This window comes from Leucoraja erinacea, chromosome 35, assembly GCF_028641065.1.
Source record: "Leucoraja erinacea ecotype New England chromosome 35, Leri_hhj_1, whole genome shotgun sequence".
NCBI classification, from domain to species: Eukaryota; Metazoa; Chordata; class Chondrichthyes; order Rajiformes; family Rajidae; genus Leucoraja; species Leucoraja erinaceus.
In genome coordinates, this window is record NC_073411.1 from 1,041,794 (window position 1) to 1,050,293 (window position 8,500).

An 8,500-nucleotide genomic window follows, 5' to 3' on the forward strand; every position below is an offset into this window, starting at 1 on the left:
TAATGGACAGCGGCTGTAAATCATGCTCCTCAGACAAACATCCCCATGCTGGGGCTATGACAGAAATATTTCAAATGTCATTAGAAACGGGAATAGTGCCGGAGGATTGGCGTACTGCGCATGTTGTTCCATTGTTTAAAAAGGGGTCTAAGAGTAAACCTAGCAATTATAGACCTGTTAGTTTGACGTCAGTGGTGAGCAAATTAATGGAAAGGATACTTAGAGATAATATATATAAGCATCTGGATAAACAGGGTCTGATTAGGAACAGTCAACATGGATTTGTGCCTGGAAGGTCATGTTTGACTAATCTTGAATTTTTTGAAGAGGTTACTCGGGAAATTGATGAGGGTAAAGCAGTGGATGTTGTATACATGGACTTCAGTAAGGCCTTTGACAAGGTTCCTCACGGAAGGTTGGTTAAGAAGGTTCAATGGTTGGGGATTAATGGAGGAGTAGCAAGATGGATTCAACAGTGGCTGAATGGGAGATGCCAGAGAGTAATGGTGGATGGTTGTTTGTCAGGTTGGAGGCCAGTGACGAGTGGGGTGCCACAGGGATCTGTGTTGGGTCCACTGTTGTTTGTCATGTACATCAATGATCTGGATGATGGTGTGGTAATTTGGATTAGTAACTATGCAGATGATACTAAGATAGGTGGGGTTGTGGATAATGAAGTAGATTTTCTAAGTCTACAGAGAGATTTATGCCAGTTGGAAGAATGGGCTGAAAGATGGCAGATGGAGTTTAATGCTGATAAGTGTGAGGTGCTACATCTTGGCAGGACAAATCAAAATAGGACGTACATGGTAAATGGTAGAGAATTGAAGAATGTAGGTGAACAGAGGGATCTGGGAATAACTGTGCATAGTTCCCTGAAAGTGGAATCTCATGTAGATAGGGTGGTAAAGAAAGCTTTTGGTGTGCTGGCCTTTATAAATCAGAGCATTGAGTATAGAAGTTGGGATGTAATGTTAAAATTGTACAAGGCATTGGTGAGGCCAATTTTGGAGTATGGTGTACAATTTTGGTCGCCTAATTATAGGAAGGATGTCAACAAAATAGAGAGAGTACAGAGGAGATTTACTAGAATGTTGCCTGAGTTTCAGCAACTAAGTTACAGAGAAAGGTTGAACAAGTTAGGGCTTTATTCTTTGGAGCGCAGAAGGTTAAGGGAGGGACTTGATAGAAGTCTTTAAAATGATGAGAGGGATAGACAGAGTTGACGTGGATAAGCTTTTCCCACTGAGAGTAGGGAAGATTCAAACAAGGGGACATGACTTGAGAATTAAGGGACAGAAGTTTAGGGGTAACATGAGGGGGAACTTCTTTACTCAGAGAGTGGTGGCTGTGTGGAATGAGCTTCCAGTGAAGGTGGTGGAGGCAGGTTCGTTTTTATCATTTAAAAATAAATTGGATAGTTATATGGATGGGAAGGGAATGGCAGGTTATGGTCTGAACGCAGGTGTATGGGACTACGGGAGATTATGTGTTCGGCACGGACTAGAAGGGTCGAGATGGCCTGTTTCCGTGCTGTAATTGTTATATGGTTATATTATATGGTTATGCTCTTGTTTACTTCCAAACCAATCTCATGGCAGCTAAACAGATGTTACATTACCTTTTGACCTCATTCCCCCCTTCCCTTTATATGACTTGATTCTTTTACAGTCTACTCTTTTACAATAAACCTATTTTCTTTTCTTCCACTTTCAGAGACCGCTCCCTCCGTTTTCCCCCTGAAATGTCTTTGGGCTTTCCTTTGCGGAAAGCTACACTTGTCGCTTTAACCTCCATCCAAGGGCCCAAGGTCTTTCTAGATGAGGCAGAGGTTCCCCCTGCACCTCCTCCACCCCCTGCTCCTGGTCAGGTGTCCTGCTCTGCGATGAGACCAAGTGTAGGCTTGGGAAATGCTACACCTCCGTCGCTTGCAAACAACCCAACTCAGGTAGCATTTCTCTGCTTTCTCCTTCTCCTCCCTTTTACACCCCAGATGAACATTGACCTCCACAGCCTACTGTCTCCGCCTCTTCTTTCTTCTTCCGCCCCGCTCACCTTTCCCACCCCCACATTAGTCTGAAGAAGGATCTCGACCCGAAACGTCGCCAATTTCCTTCGCTCCATAGACGCTGCCTCACCTGCTGAATTTCTCCAGCATTTTTGTCTACCTGTTGAAATGTAAACGTTGTGGTGCGTGGGTCCCAAAAGGAATCACGAAGTCCAGTGTTTTGAGAGGCACCTTTTATTATGTTCCTCCCGGTTGTAGGGAAGACCAAACAAGAGAAAGATGGCACCCAAACCCCTGCCTTTAAACCCTCTGGCTAAGGGCCGCCTCCGGACTGAACCACTCCCGTGCCGATGGGTTCGACGGTATAATGGCACGACCCTTGGGAGCCGCCACAACGTGCTTTTAAAAAGGTCCCGTCTCCTTTTTTCTGTGTTGGCATTTCCACCGGGTTAACAGCACGCCGTGTTACAGATGCAAGAACACAAACTGCGGGACACACTCAGCTGGCCAGGTGGCATTTGCAGAGAGAGGAACAATAAACAGCAAAGAAGGTGGAACTTTTTCATTGTGTGATGTGACGAGACGCACTGATTTTGTGGTTGCTGAAAGATGGAGTTTGCTCATCTGTGCTCAAGGTGACCACTTGTAGGGTCCAGGAGTATGTGCTGAAAGAGAACTGGTGGATGATTCTATTAAAGGTAGACACAAAATGCTGGAGTAAATGTGAGACAGGCAGTGTCTCTGGAGAGAAGGAATGGGTGACGTTTTGGATCAAGACCCTTCTTATAGACAATAGGTGCAGGAGTAGGCCATTCGGCCCTTCGAGCCAGCACTGCCATTCAATGTGATCATGGCTGATCATCCCTAATCAGTACCCCATTCCTGCCTTCTCCCCATATCCCCTGACTCTTTAAGAGCCCTATCTAGCTCTCTCTTGAAAGTATCCAGAGAACCGGCCTCTGGGGCAGACTCACAACTCTCTGTGAGAAAAAGTGTCTCCTCATCTCCATTTTAAATGGCTTACCCCTTATTCTTAAACTGTAGCCCCTGGTTCTCGACTCCCCCAAACCCTTAACAATCTTATATTTTTCAATAAGATACCCTCTCATCCTTCTAAACTCCACAGTATACAAGCCCAGCCACTCCATTCTCTCAGCATATGACAGTCCCGCCATCCCGGGAATTAACCTTCTAAACCTACGCTGCACTCCTTCAATAACAAGAATGTCCTTCCTCTAATTAGGGGACCAAAACTGCACACAATACTCCAGGTGTGGTCTCACTAGGGCCTTATACAACTGCAGAATGACCTCTTTGCTCCTATACTCAACTCCTCTTGTGATAAAGGCCAACATGCCATTTACTTTCTTCACTGCCTGCTATACCTGCATGCTTACTTTCATAGACTGATGAACAAGGACCCCCAGATCCCATTGTACTTCCCCTTTTCCCCAACTTGACACCATTTAGATAGTAATCTGCCTTCCTGTTTTTTATACCAAAGTGGATAACCTCACATTTATCCACATGCATAGCCATGCATCTGCCCACTCCCCCAACCTGTCCATGTCACCCTGCATTCTCATAGCATCCTCCTCACAGTTCACACTGCCACCCAGCTTTGTGTCTTTTGCAAATTTGCTAATGTTACTTTGAATCCCTTCATCCAAATCATTGATGTATATTGTAAATAGCTGCGGTCCCAGTACCGAGCCTTGCGGTACCCCACTAGTCACTGCCTGCCATTCTGAAAGGGACCCGTTAATCCCTACTCTTTGTTCCCTGTCTGCCAACCAATTTTCTATCCATGTCAGCACTCTACCCCCAATACCATGTGCCCTAATTTTGCCCATTAATCTCCTATGTAGGACCTTATCAAATGCTTTCTGAAAGTCCAGGTACACGACATCCACTGGCTCTCCCTTGTCCATTTTCCTAGTTACATCTTCAAAAAATTCCAGAAGATTAGTCAAGCATGATTTCCCCTTCGTAAATCATCATCATTCTTAATTGTCATCATGCAAAGCAACAAATTGTAGTGCAAAATGAAACTTAAAACATTTCACACATAAATAAAAACAATCCAGTTCCTGATAAAAACAGTACTGACTCCATGCTGACTCGACCGATCCTGCTACTGCTATCCAAACGTGCCGCTATTTCATCTTTTATAATTGACTCCAGCATCTTCCCCACCACCGATGTCAGACTGGTAATGATGATTCTATTAGACAGTTAATCGTAGACCATACCAGAGGAGGCCACTGGACGTTGTCTAAGATTGCTCCTTCAAAAACAGTCCATCATGCAAGGTTTTCGAACCAAAACCCACACAGATGCTGACTTCCTCCACGAGTTTGTATTTTGGTCTAGATGCCAGCTACTGTAGTCTCTTGGGTGTCCAAAACTACCAGAAGGTTGGCCTGTTAATTAAAACCAGTAAATAGGACAATTAAGAAAGCGAATTGTTAATTGGGACAGTTTCTTCCCAGCTGTTATCAGGCAACTGAACCACCCTGTCATGAGCTACCATGAACCTCATTGGGGACCATCGAGATATCTTTATTCAGCCGTTACCTTGCACTACACGTTATTCCCTTTATCGTGTATCTGCACACTGTGGACGGCTCGATTGTAGCCAGATTATAACGGTCTTTCCGCTGACTGGATAACACGCAACAAAAGCTTTTCACTGTACCTCGGTACACGTGACAATAAACTGAAGGAAACTAAACGTTTTAATGCAGCTTTACAATGAGCTGGTGAGAGCAGACCTGGGCTATGGAGTACAGTCTGGCCCAGCATCTGCAATCTCTAAACACAACACTCTCTTCCCATCCTGGATTGTTTTCATCAGGTTTACACTGAATCTTCAAGATTTCAGGTTACACAAAAAAGCTGGAGAAACTCAGCGGGTGCAGCAGCATCTATGGAGCGAAGGAAATAGGCAACGTTTCGGGCCGAAACCCTATTTCCTTCGCTCCATAGATGCTGCTGCACCCGCTGAGTTTCTCCAGCTTTTTTGTGTAACCTTCGATTCTCCAGCATCTGCAGTTCCCTCTTAAACACTTCAAGATTTCATTTGTGCCCAATTCCAACCGCCCATCAGACAATTACTTGTTTCTCTGCCACAGAAGACAGTGGCGGCCAATTCACTGGATATATTCAAGAGAGAGTTAGATTTAACTCTTAGGGCTAACAGAATCAAGAGATATGGGGGAAAAGCAGGAACTGTTTGTGGATGATCAGGCATGATCATATTGATTGGCGGAGCTGGCTCGAAGAGCCGATGGCCTACTCCTGCACCTATTTTCTACGTTTCTATGTATATATTGCCCACCCTGATGGCCCTGACAACCAAGGGCCCGTTAGTGATACAGTGCGAAACAGGCCCATAGGTCCAACTTGCCGACAGTGGCCACCATGTTCCAGCTACACTAGTCCCACCTGCCCGCATTTGGCCCATATCCCTCCAAACCTGTGCTATCCATGTACCTGTCTGACTGCTTCTTCAATGTTGGGATTTTCCCAGCCTCAACTACCTCCTCTGGCAGCTCATTCCATACAACCATGTGTGAAAAAGTTACCCCTCAGATTCCTATTAAACCTATTCCCTTTCATCTTAAACCCATGTCCACTGGTCCTTGATTCACCTACTCTGGGCAAGAGACTCTGTGCATCTACCCGATCTATTCCTCTCATGATTTTATACACCTCTATAAGATCACCCTCATCCTCCTGTGATCCAAGGAATAGAGACCCAGCCTAATCAACCTCTCCCTAGAGACCCAGCCTAATCAACCGCTCCCTAGAGACCCAGCCTAATCAACCTCTCCCTAGGGCCTCCGGGGAGATGGCATCACTTCTGGCAGATCGTTTTTCTTTCTTTTTGTTATTTTTTAGTTTGTTAAAAGTTGGTTTTAATGTTCTTCGATGTTCCCAGAAAGTTTTGGGGGGGGGGGGGGGGGGAGTATGGAGGGGAGTTAGAAGTTGGGGGGTAACATTGGTTTTTTCAAGTTCCTACCTTCCCGGAGTTGTGATCAATGCTGAACGCCTCGACACGGAGGGTCCAAACACCGTCGGCTATGGGAGTTAGGACCATTCCATCAATGGAGGGCTTGAGGCCCTCAACATAAGGAAGGACTTGAACTGTATTTCACCTTCCATCACAGTGAGGAATGTGTGGGAGTCACTGTGGTGGATGTTCATGTTAAAATGTGTTTTTGAGTCTGTTGATATTAATTGTATGACTGACCTGGCCAGTGAAATTCCTCGCATGTTGCAAAACATACTTGGCGAATAAAATCAGATTCTGATTCTGAAATGTTATCTGTACCTTTTCCAGCTTGCAAATATCTTTCCTATAACATGGTGCCCAGAACTGAACACAATACTCCAACTGAAGATCGACACAAAATGCTGCAGTAACAGCGGGATAGGCAGCAGTTTTGGAGGGAAAGAATGGGCGACGTTTCGGCTCGAGACTTCTGAGGAATGGTCTTGACCTGAAACGTCACCCATTACTTCTCTCCAGAGATGCTGCCTGTCCCGCTGAGTTACTGCAGCATTTTGTGTCTACCTTCGATTTAAACCAGCATCTGCAGTTCTTTCCTACACAATACTCCAACTGCAGCCTCACCAACGTCTTATACAAAGACCAGTTAATGAGTCGACCACATTGTCGTCGATCAGGACCAGTGGGAAAGGATGGTGGATCTTTTAAAATATCCCCTGTTGGACATGTTTGAAGCGGCTGAACGTTATCAGCAATCCTCGACTCAGGTGGCCTTGACGGGGACTGGCTTTCTAATTGCTGATTCCCTTGAATGAGGTAACGGAGTTTGAATTGCTCTAGTCCCAGTGGGATTTCAGGATGTTGCTGCTGGTTCAGTCACACTATCCTGCCAGCACCAACTGCTGGCATCATGGCAACTTCCTTCCCTTCAGCCTTCTTTAACATGCCCACTGCCCCACCAATATCCCCGAGTGTTGCTGGGGCCAGACCAGCTGCCTGGTGTGTATGACACACTACACCATTGCACTGAAACCTCTTCTTGGCTCTCCTGGGTTTCCATCCAATCCCTGAAAGTTTGACTTTTGATCGCGTGGCAGGTGTTGAGTTACACATTCGCGCTGTCTCCTCTCCAGTTGCAGCCAGATCAGAATCAGCACTCTCTCTCTCTCTCTCTCTCTCTCTCTCTCAGTCTACAATCTATTTGCAGCTGGAAACCAAGGGCAATGATCACAGTTTATCATGTTCACTTTGTTATTTTCCAGTTGCCGGTTATGATTGTAATGTAACAAATCTCTTTTCAGAAGATCCAGCATCTGCAGTTCCTTCTTGAACTCATTTCAGAAGATGTTTGTTTTGACTTCTCTGTGTGTCGACACTGCATCTGTAAAAGACTCCACAGACGTATAGGCTTGGTATAAATGCCAATTGTCCATTGTGTGTGTAGGATAATGTTAATGTGCAGGGATTGCTGGTCGGTGCGGACTCGGTGGGCTGAAGGGCCTGTGTCTGTGCTTTTTGTAAACTAAACTAAATTATAAGATGGCTGCATCATTTAAATGCCATTTCTTAACAGAGTAAATCTTGTTTCCTGTTCAAGGCCTCCCTTCGCAGTGCCCTGTGTCCATGGCCGTGTGGAGCAGCTGTCCTCGCTCGAGGTCATAGGGACATGTGGTGGTTCAGATACCCATCTCACATTACAGTAGCACAATCTCTACAAGCGGGCGGAGCAGCAAGGCGTCTGCGTTCTGGGAACCGAGTCATTGCACAACAGGAATCTCCAGTCACTTCCCCAGCACTTGGCCGGCTGGTGAAATCACTTCAAAGAAAGTCGCCACCCCAACCTTCCTCTGTCCATCCCCTCCACAGATGCTGCCTGACCCGCTGAGTTACTCCACCATGTACAAGAAGAATCTGCAGATGCTGTTTTACACCGAAGATACACACAAAATGCTGATCAGGCAGCAGCTCTGGAGAAAAGAAATAGGTGACGTTTCAGGTTGAGACCCTTCTTCAGGGGAATCCAAAACGTCACCTATTCCTTCTCTCCAGAGACGGTGCCTGACCCGCTGAGTTACTCCAGCATTTTGTTTCTATCTTCAAGTTACTCCAGGAATTTATTTGTTGCTCCTAATTTTTATAAACTTATTTCTATTTAACATTTTCATTGCAAAATATGTAAATAAATGGTTCACAAAGACAATTTGTTAGTTCTTTACTTATGGAAATACATACATGGAAATACATCAATATATTTCCATGTTAGAGTCATCCAGCACGGATGCAGGCCCTTCGGCCCTACTTGCCCACGCCAAACAACGTGCCCCTTCTGCACATCCCACCTGCCTGCATTTGGCCCATATCCCTCTAAACCTGTCCTATCCATGTTATGGTTCTACAGTTTTAGTTTTCACAAGTTCTAGGAGCAGAAGTAGGCCATTTCCCCATCAAGTCTACTCTGCCATTCAATTATAGCTGAT

General features: G+C 45.4%; 1 protein-coding gene across 1 annotated transcript in view; it reads left to right on the forward strand.

Moving 5' to 3' along the window:
* The window catches only part of gins4 (GINS complex subunit 4 (Sld5 homolog)), a 38,929-nt gene extending 30,733 nt beyond the window's left edge, over positions 1–8,196 (forward strand). Inside the window, exon 8 of the mRNA XM_055662196.1 lies at positions 7,621–8,196. The gene's annotated coding sequence lies outside the window, so the exon portion shown is untranslated. The remainder of the gene's footprint in view (positions 1–7,620) is intronic.
* Positions 8,197–8,500: the final 304 nt, after the last annotated feature.